The 10,121-nt window shown below is 38.4% G+C and overlaps 1 pseudogene across 2 annotated transcripts; it reads right to left on the bottom strand.

The window, feature by feature from the left end:
- Window positions 1–1,398: 1,398 nt before the first annotated feature.
- On the bottom strand, window positions 1,399–3,094 carry LOC104710870 (protein CDI pseudogene; annotated as a pseudogene). 2 transcript variants are annotated; one of them, XR_015565785.1, is made up of 2 exons: window positions 3,020–3,094; window positions 1,399–2,501 (listed from the first exon to the last, which is right to left on the bottom strand). The product of XR_015565785.1 is annotated as a protein CDI pseudogene, transcript variant X2 (transcript). The 2 variants fall into 2 exon arrangements; XR_015565784.1 differs by having other exon boundaries at window positions 2,791–3,042.
- Between the last annotated feature and the right edge of the window lie 7,027 nt (window positions 3,095–10,121).

Raw genomic sequence — 10,121 nt, 5'->3', positions numbered from 1 at the left:
CAAACACAAAATGACCAGTTTCTTCTAATTCTATAGTAAGATTACATTTAACAACACACATACCGGTCCTGTGTATTAAAATTTAGAAACAACACCACTAAAAGACAAAATCTTTAAGGTTCACCATAGTGAGAATGAACTTGCAATCATGTGTATAGTTGAGCAGATAGAGTCATAGAAAAAAGGTTTGCATAGAAGGAAAACAACACAACAATGTAAATTTAAGAGAAACCTTTGATTTTTCTTGTTTGTTATCGAATGAAAATGAATATAATCACTTACAAACTATAATTAGAAGAACTAATTAAACATCTTTCTCTATATATTCACGACTCCTGCCATATAAGTATTTTTTACGAACCTGCTACGCCGTACCAAAGTAAGAAATATAGGAATAATTAAAGAAAACAGTAAGCAAAACATAGGATGCAATTCCCTAATGAAAAAACTAACTTGTAATCTAGCCTGAGCAAAAGAAATAAACTATTACTAATGCATTAACATAGTATAGGTAAGCTACAAAAAATAACTAGCTACAACCAATATAAATTCGTTCATGCATGGATATAGACTCTTGAGAAGCCTAAAAAGCCACAAGTTGTACTCATCAGCTATTTGGAACAATAAACATACTAATCAGTTCCAATTAGACAATTTTTAGATGATGTTAAAATTGTCTTAACATCAGTATAAGACATGTTTCTTTCTTTAGGAAGTTTAGTCCTCTGTTATCTTCAACATTTCTAATCTATATTCTAACGCTGATTCTTATTGGTGATTTCTTCAAAAGAGTATTATCTGAATATGCTTGATCTTCAAGTTCTCTTTTCTTTGTAGTTGAGCTTCATCTTCCACATTTTCGTTTACTACAAAAAAAACAGCAGGATGTAAGAGATATTATAAAGAAGCAGTTACTACAAAAATCAAAACAAGGGAAGACAAAAAGAGTCGAAGCAGCAATTACTACGAAAATCAAGCAAGGGAAGACGAAGAGGATCAGTCAAGTATCATAAAAAATTCAAGATGATTGGTTGATTTTAATCATGGACATGTGGCACTCTCTCCATTGCTGATGTGGCAGAAGGATGGAGAGAGTTGGAAAACTTTCATAGTATAGATTTTCATGCTCATGACTAGCAATATAATGAGTCTAGTTTGGTTAGGTTGTTCATTGGTACTACGTACATAGTGTCATGTATACAGCTGATCATAACTCCTTCCTCTGGTATAGTTACTCATACACGAACACGAGTCTACCTCGTTACAGCCGTTGATCATCCGGATGGTTGCTAGCTTATTAATTATCATTATTCATCCATCTATGTTGGTAGTGTTTTATAAATGTTGAGCTAATGCTCATTATAAATCAACTTAAAAGAAGTGGTACATAATGTCACATATCAAATAAGTTGCTTAATTTATTCATATGAGAGAAATTACAAATAAAATACCAGTAAATGTACAACAGCAAACAAACGAAAAGATTATTATGATTTATGAACCATGATGACCTTAATATTGGTATTATTTTTGAGAATGGTTTGACGAATTTAATGAGATAAAATTGCATATCCCTCCACAAGACTAATGATACAAAGCCAAAACAATATATATAACCCATGCACCGAAATATTTAGGGAAACGCTATTAATTCGTTTGCAAGTAACAACATATATATAGTAACATACCTATTCTTCTTCTTACTTCATTCTTTCTAATTTGAGTCATCGGCTTCTTTCTTGTTCTCTTTGCTGTACTCTTCCAATTCATTAAGCCAGAGATCCGCAAACTCGCAATCCTTGCAAGCATCGAACCAAGGCCCTCCCCGAGTGTAATGCACCGCCTTAGGCTGCGTGGTTGGATCGTTCTCGACAACCCTATTGTGCCCTTCAAGGAAGTTCCACACAAAAGGAATAGACCCAATATCTTCATCCTCAAGCCACTGGAACCTATGGAGAAACGCACCGGTCTGAGTATTAACAATCTCAGGGGTCAAGGTCTTGTTCTTAGGATGTCCACAATTGTAAAGCACCATAGAAGACCAGTTCTTCCTCGGGTATTCAGTTTGAACCGCGCCATCCATCTTACTGGTCTCCTTAGGAGTGTAATCATGTTGAACACACATGATGGCATATTTATCATCGATCAAATCAGTAAGTTCCTTGATATCAGAAAGGTAGAGGAAATCGCAATCGATGAACATAGCCCAACCTTGGTAATCCGACAAATGAGGAGTCAAGAAACGAGAGAAAGAGAACTCAGTGCTCTCTAACTGACCTGTTTCTCTCCAGTACAGACCTTTCTTTCTAAGATCTGACTGAACAATTGGTATGATGTCAACAGGGATTGAAGATCTCTTGGTGATTGAATGATGGCAGACTTGGTAAGCAAGATCTTCTCGTGAATCATAACCAACAAAGATCCTGAAAGGTTTCTTCTCTGAAATGCCACTGTTGCTCATTGTCATTACTTGTTGTTGGAGAAAATTTTGCAACTCGGATCTGTCATTCATTTCATTGCACAAAAAAAAATTAACAAAGCTATCATTTCATCACACTAAGCTTAAACAAACCACAGAATCTACCAGCACTTTTGTAGTCAAACACAAAACTCACTAAACAACATAGTCAATCATCACAAATAATTAATTTGTATATATTTTGTAGCAAAATATTTTATTAATTATTTTGCTTAAATACAACATATAACAACATTAAACTACATTTTAGATTAAATTTATTATAAATTGTTATTTAAAAATTGAATTTTACTTTTTGTTTCCCTTACTACCTTTAAAACTCTAGGCAATGGCTCTGCCTCTGCTAAGCTGTTTTTTTTATTAAATCACATAATTAAGTAGCCAGAAACAATAGGTGAAGCAGCATGGATTCAAGTAAAATAGATAAATCTACAGGGAATGGTTTTTTTGGTTGAATGAAGCAACAAAAAGTAATCAAACTAAAACAGAGAAATGGAGAACAAAAGTTCCAGGAAATGAGGAAGAACAGAGCGAGGGTACCTGGAGATGATGATGATGGGCTTGAGAAAATGCTTTGGAGCACCGACATATATGGAGATTTGTGGACAAAAATGTGGAAAACGAAGAGAAAGAGATGTGGAGGGAGATAGGACGAAAGCGACGTCTCTTAATATTTGAAATTATTATTTTGGTCATTAAATTAAAACTATAAATAAACTTCAAACTTAGAAAGATTTAGTATTCTAGAATAGTTTAAAATATAAACTAACATTAAAATTAAATTATAAAAATATTTAAATGATAGAAATGTTAAAAAATATACATGTGTTTGTAAAAACATAATCAACACCAAAAGTTATACTCACTCCGTTTTTAACTAGTTGTCATTTAAAGTTGTTTCACACAAAATAAAAAAATTATTAATTTTTTTTATCCCCTTTTTATATATTCTCTAATACTTTTATTGGTCAAAACATTAAAACGATTGGATAAAATTGAAATATTTATCAAATATTTGCATTGGAATCTAAAACGACAAGTGTTATGACACAAAATTTTAACTCTACAATGACAACTAATTAAAAACGGAAGGAGTAATAAAGAAAATGATTATAACTAAACACAATTATAGCAAAAATACGTGATACTAAGTGAAAATATCAAAGGAAGAGTGACAATGAATACACACAATGATTGCTCGAGTAATTACCCGATACAGTTAACCGCAAGGCAGTATATACGGGGTCGAATCCACAAGGACCAATGGTACACTAAAGATTTGCGAGAGTCGTAAATAGCTAAAGCGAACGAAAGATAGTTTGTTTGGTTTCAGAATTGTAAATAAAAATGCAAGAAATAAAATCGATTAGCTTATAAGATTAAAATATTGGGTCATAGGGTATTTCAGAGATCAATGACTAATGAGAAAACGAAATATAGAATTCAATAATTAAGAACCGTTCTAGAACATGAACACAATAACAGACTAACCCTCTTTCAAGGCATCAGAAACTAAACTTGACTACTAGTTTGCTAAACTTTCATTTGCAACCTCCTAGCCAAATTTGCATTACAATCAAGTTCATTAAGTTCACAATGCGTCCCAACATCAACTTTCGCAGGCTAGAAATACATTGCTCAATTCACACTTATTCAGGCATTCTATCGAACACTTTTGATGCATAGAAAAACCTAGAGTCCAAAACAAGGTGATCAGTCCTATTTTAGCATTAAGATCATGTGAATCAAAGAACCTAAGGATTAAGAACTCCAAACAATAATTAAAACATCAATTCATTGAATCTCCTAATTGGAACCCTAAAACCCAAATGGAGAACTACTCACACATAGCAAAAGAGAAATCAAAAATCATAGATGAAGAAAACATGATTAAATTGCAGAAATAATAAGAAAGGGTTTAGAAATCTTCTCCAAATTGTCAATGAGGATAAATCTCTAGAATCCCAAAAGAGTGGCTTACAAAAAGTCCCAGGTTGCAGAAAAAAGGCGTAGAATAAACTTAGAATAAAACTTAGGATTTTTCTCCCAGCAAATAGAAGGTATTTATAAAGCTCTCCAAATAAGGTAAAAAAAGGTAACGGCCTGGTTAAGACATTTCTCAGCCAGACGGGTATCTTAGGTAGGCGGGTTTTGACGTGAAACTTGCCGGTTCAGACTTCACTTCTCAACCAGGCGGGTTCCTCTGGTAGGCGGGTTTTGACGTGAAAGCTGTCGGGTTAGACTTCGTTGCTTAGCCAGGCGGGTCCCTCTGGTAGGCGGGTTTTCATGTGAACCAACATTCATCTCATATGTTTGTTTGTATCCAGAATAGCTCATTTACCTCCAATGTCCTCCAAAGTGTCCTAAAACCTGTAAAGACTCGATAAAGAACCAAAAGACTCCAAAAACACACTTTGACTCAATAAAAAGTGTAAAATAAAAGAGAAAACAAAGACTCAAAACCGATAAAAACACCATATATCAACTTCCCCCGACTTAGATCTTTGCTTGCCCTCAAGCAAAACAAAAACCTTTGCCAAGGAAAGAGGTTTGAAAACGCGAGAATTCACATATTCTTCTGGGATCATGCTATCTAACAATTGCCTGCAAACCACTATCACAAAGCTCATATCAAACCGTACTAAATCATACTTTGCCATGACCATAGCAGCTTCATATATCCTAAGATCACAAATACTTTCAGACTCAGATAACTTAACCTTTTAACATTCATTAGTAAATGCGTGCACTCTCACAAAGGGGATATCGAACACATTATGGTCTAGGTGTAAGGACAATTTAAAGATGGCTAAAGTGTTTAAGGTTTCCAGCAATGCGAACGGATGCAAATCATTATGCAAAATCACAGTGAGACACAGACCAATTAGGAGGTACACAGCTTCCCTCTAACTCGGATCAAACCAACCAACGCTAAACCCCAAACAAATCATTATTGTTCTAGATGCTTTTGATAAATAAATAAGAGCACTCTGACTTTTCCGGTTCCATACTTACTCCTTTCCCATTTTCTTCTCTTTTTTTTTCATTCTTAGGTTTTTCTTTTTTTTTTTCTCTTTTTTTTTTTCTTTTTAGATGGGGGAGTGGAACCGGTTCTCGTCTCACAAAATTGCATCAAAAGAACTAAATCATGGAAACTCAACACATGCTTGTGAACATAACCACACAACCACAAAAACTCAATATCAATCCCCAAACAAACTACAATGACAATCCTAACTAGAGGAAAGCTATGTCGGTCTGTATACTCTGTAGTTTTTGCACATGAATGCACATGATGATGATGCTCAAGAATGCGAGTGGTATGAAGCAAGGATATGGGTAAAGGTGTGGTACTAGACTAAAGACGAGTCTAGCCATTCAGAATTTACAAACAGTGGTAAAAATGGTGTAAACTAAACTCTGAATGTATGATCCATTACATGATTCTCAACCCCCTAAGTGAGATATAATAAGTTCATATTAAGTCCAAATAAGCAAGGTCAAGCTCAAATCATCCAAATTTCAAAGTGACAGGAATTATTGAAGTGATCAAGTCATGATTTTTTTCTAAAGTTCCAAGTCATCCTTAAACAATGCTAAATGGTCCCAAGGCAATGAATCAAGCATGGTGCAATTCCCTAAGAAAAGCTCATAATTCTCAACCAGCATTTTGACTCAATAAAACACACTTTTGACTCGATAAAACAAATTGACTGACTCAAAAGAAAGCAACAAAAGAAAACAACCAAAGCAAAAAAAAAATTAGTAGACATATGACACCCTCCCCCAGACTCGCTTCACACCGTCTCGGTGTGAAAACAAATCCAAGAAAAGAGGTCAAACAGACTCAAAAGAAATTTAAAAGAAAAAGAATTAGTAAAAAGTGAAATACCTGGTGGGTTGCCTCCCACAAAGCGCTTGTTTCATGTCACTAGCTTGACCGGATTCTTGTGAACTAATGAGTATGAGCACAAGGACTTGCTCCAAAAAAAGGTCCCCAATCATTCATCTTTAGCTTCAGAACTCTACTCATAACCCCTTTCACAGCTTTTCGACCTTTTTCTTTCAATTCTGAAGTTAGAATACTCCTAGCTTTTGAAAAAGGTTTTGAGGTTCCCTTACACTACACCTTATACTCTATGGTATCTCCAACACACTTCATAGGTGTCAAGGTTACATGAGGATTTTCCTTGATCTATTTGGGCTTAACCTTGCAAGTAGCACTAACCTTTTTTACTGGAATTTGAAGGTCTCCATCCAGGACTTCCTTGACCTCACTCCAACCAATGCATGTCTTCGCATACTTATCCCTAGGATCATCAATGGTTTCAATTGAAAAGGCTTGTCCTCCAATAGTAGGTTTTTTCATCAACCTTCTCATGTCAAACTCCTGAGTATGGTCACCAATCTGCAAGTGAATTTGCTTTTTTTTACATCAATCATAGCCCCAACGGTATGTAAGAATGGGCGACCAAGAATGAGAGGATCATGTGGTTCTTTATCAAGCTCCAAAACTGTGAAGTCAGTTGGGATGTAGAAGTTCCCAACTCTAACATGCACATCCTCCACCAACCCAACTGGAGATCGCACAGAACGATCAGCAAGCACTAAGGAGATCCTTGACGGTTTGAAATTGGTGATTCCCAAACGCTCTGACACAGAAAGCGACATCAAATTGACACTAGCTCCCAAGTCACATAAACATCTCTCAAACATGAATCTCCCAATTTGGCAAGGTAGTACAAAATTCCCTGGATCTCCAAGCTTCTTAGGAATCTCAATCGGGATGATAGCATTGCACTCAGAACTAACCATCTCTACCTCTTCTTTCAAGTGTGCCATTGCAAGGATTTTCTCCTTGTTCCTTTGATGTTTTTCTTGCTTCTCAAAATGCACATATTCCTTCCCAGTTGAAATCATCATGACCCCTTCTTCAATGATTGAAACAACCCTTCCCGTTTTTTTTTTTTTTTTTTAAACCTTAATTTACTAGTGGTCTCATACCCACTAACATCCTAACAACAATCAATAACCGCGGAATAACCAAATAGAACAAATTCCATTGAACCAAAAGAATTCCAACATTCAAATCCAATAACCAATAACATCAATCAAATAAAGAGATAACCAACAACTAACATCCTACAATGTTCCTTTGACTTAATCTAGCAACCTAACAACAGCTAGACCACAATCAATCAAGTCTCTAGAACATCCTCCTCCTCATAGCCCTTGATTCCACGATCACACTTTTCCTTTACCTGCACACCACAAACAACAATTGAGATGCGTAAGTATTATCATAAATACTTAGTGAGGCCATCCTCCCATCTACTGGGTTATACACACAAGCATATGAGACCCTCAAGTTCAAGCAAAACAAACAACACACAACAATACATCAAACCAGAAAAACAAGTCTCGGATAAGACTAGTGTCGACCGATGCCAAACGGTGTCGATCGATGCTACAACAAGGTGTCGACCGATGCCCATCAAATTGGTGTCGACCGATGCTCCTGAGTGTCGATCGATGCCTCCTCTGCAGACACGATCTGCGCGAATCCCAGCGACGAACTCCGACTCCAAACAACCCAAAATCGACTCCAATCAAGTCTATCCATCTCGGAATTCACTAGAAATCACACAAACAACGAACCCAAGCACAAAACAACACAAAACAACAAGGAAAACACTCAAACAAGAGAGATCTCATGCTTAGATCAACCATGGTCAAGCACTCACCTCAAGAACAAGAAGTTTGGATTGAGAAACGTGGAAACAACACCTCCAGAAGCTTCCCCTTCGATTCCAGCAACAGCTAACCCTCCTACAGCCTCAGATCTCTCCAAAATCACCAAGAACAAGCCCAGAAATCTCAGAAAACGTTTTTCTCTCTTTTCTCTCTTTCTTTTCACTCAACGGCGACAAATGAAACTCTCAAACCCTAAGATTCGTCCTAAGACACTTATAACTCGATTTAGGGATTTTAATTGAACCAAACCGAACCAATTCGGCAATTAAATCAAACCGGTCGAACCCAGAAATTAGTGGTGTCGATCGATGCCACTAGGGTGTCGATCGACACTCCTTCCAAAATCCCAAATTCTGGTTCGTGGATGTTACAATTCTCCCCAACCAATACGGATTCGTCCCCGAATCCCGCAATACCGTCCATCTGCCAAGGACCTTCGTGCCACCGTCATCACGGCCCGCACGTCCCCAGACCGGACTAAACACCATCAGTCAAGGTTTCCCGTGCCACTGTCGCAACAGCCCGCACACCTCCGACTGACCCTCGAGGTCTCCCTCTAGCCAATATACTCGCATCATAACACTATCTGCTCACAACTCAGTGCTTCCCCCGTCCGTGGTCGCAACCAACGAATCATGCCGGCTCGCTATCAGGCCAACCGCCTTAAGCTACGGCATCCAGGAAGTCACACACACACACTCCCCCCCCGCTCTCGGGTCGCAACCCTCGAGACATACCGGCTCACTGCCGAGCCTCGGCTCACAGCTACGGTATCCAGGGAGCCTCACATATCCCGCTCTTGGGTCGTCACCCTCAAGCGCGCTCTCGGATCGTCATCCGAAGCAACATACCACTCCCACTCTCTGGCCACAAAGTCCATCGAGCTATCGGTATCACGTGAGTTGGGCCCACACGGCCTAGAGCAAAAACAAACACTGATGCCAACGAGTATCTCCCGGCTAGATCTACCTCACTTTTCCACAAAACATTCCCATTTTAGAAACTTCCTATTTATGGAAACCTTCCTTTTGTGGAAACTTTCTATTTATGGAAACTTTCCAAAAATAGAAACCCGAGCTATTTCTCTTTTCCCATGACAACAACAGTCAAACATAAAGAAAAATACTCATCTTATTAATCTCAAAATGTCATAATCGTTACAATCTCAACGAAATTACATCAGAAAAACCAAAAATACAACAACCGGAGCCAACAACCCGCATCCCGAGCACCACCTCATCTCGATACTTAGTCGCACAACCAACCACCCCTAAGCGACCAAATATCAAGAGAGATGGGCTGGAATACTCCGTACCCGCTCCAGCCATGGACTACAACTCGGACCCGGCTAGACAAGCTCAAGCGGTCTGCTTCTCAAACCACTTCTTAAACCTTGCCTTCATCCTCGCCTCGGGCTCCCAAGTCTGCTCCTCTACTCCGTCACAGTCCCACAGGACTCTCATCAAAGGAATCTTCTTCTTCCGAAGTTCCTTGACTCTCCTCTCAAGCACCCTCACTGGTCTCGCCTCCAAAGTCATGTTAGGCTGAAGATCCTCAGGAATCTTAGCCAACAACTGATCACCCTCGTGAAGACACTTCCTCAGCATCGACACATGAAATACCTTGTGGAACGCACGCATAACCTCAGGCAACTCCAGCCTATATGCCACTGGTCCCACCCGCTCAACCACTCTGAACGGACCCATGTACCTCGGACTCAACTTAGTCTCTGTCAAAGACCTGTTCGGACCCCGCAACATGGCCATCTTGAGGTACACTCTATCACCAACCTGAAACTCAAGATCCTTCCTCCTCTTATCAGCATAGCTCTTCTGCCGATCCTGAGCCTCCTTCATGTTCAGCCTCAAAACCCGAATCTTCTCCGAGG

Source organism: Camelina sativa, chromosome 9 (assembly GCF_030686135.1).
Source record: "Camelina sativa cultivar CO46 ecotype springtype chromosome 9, ASM3068613v1".
Lineage (NCBI taxonomy): Eukaryota > Viridiplantae > Streptophyta > Magnoliopsida > Brassicales > Brassicaceae > Camelina > Camelina sativa.
This window is presented reverse-complemented; position numbering and strand designations above follow the sequence as displayed.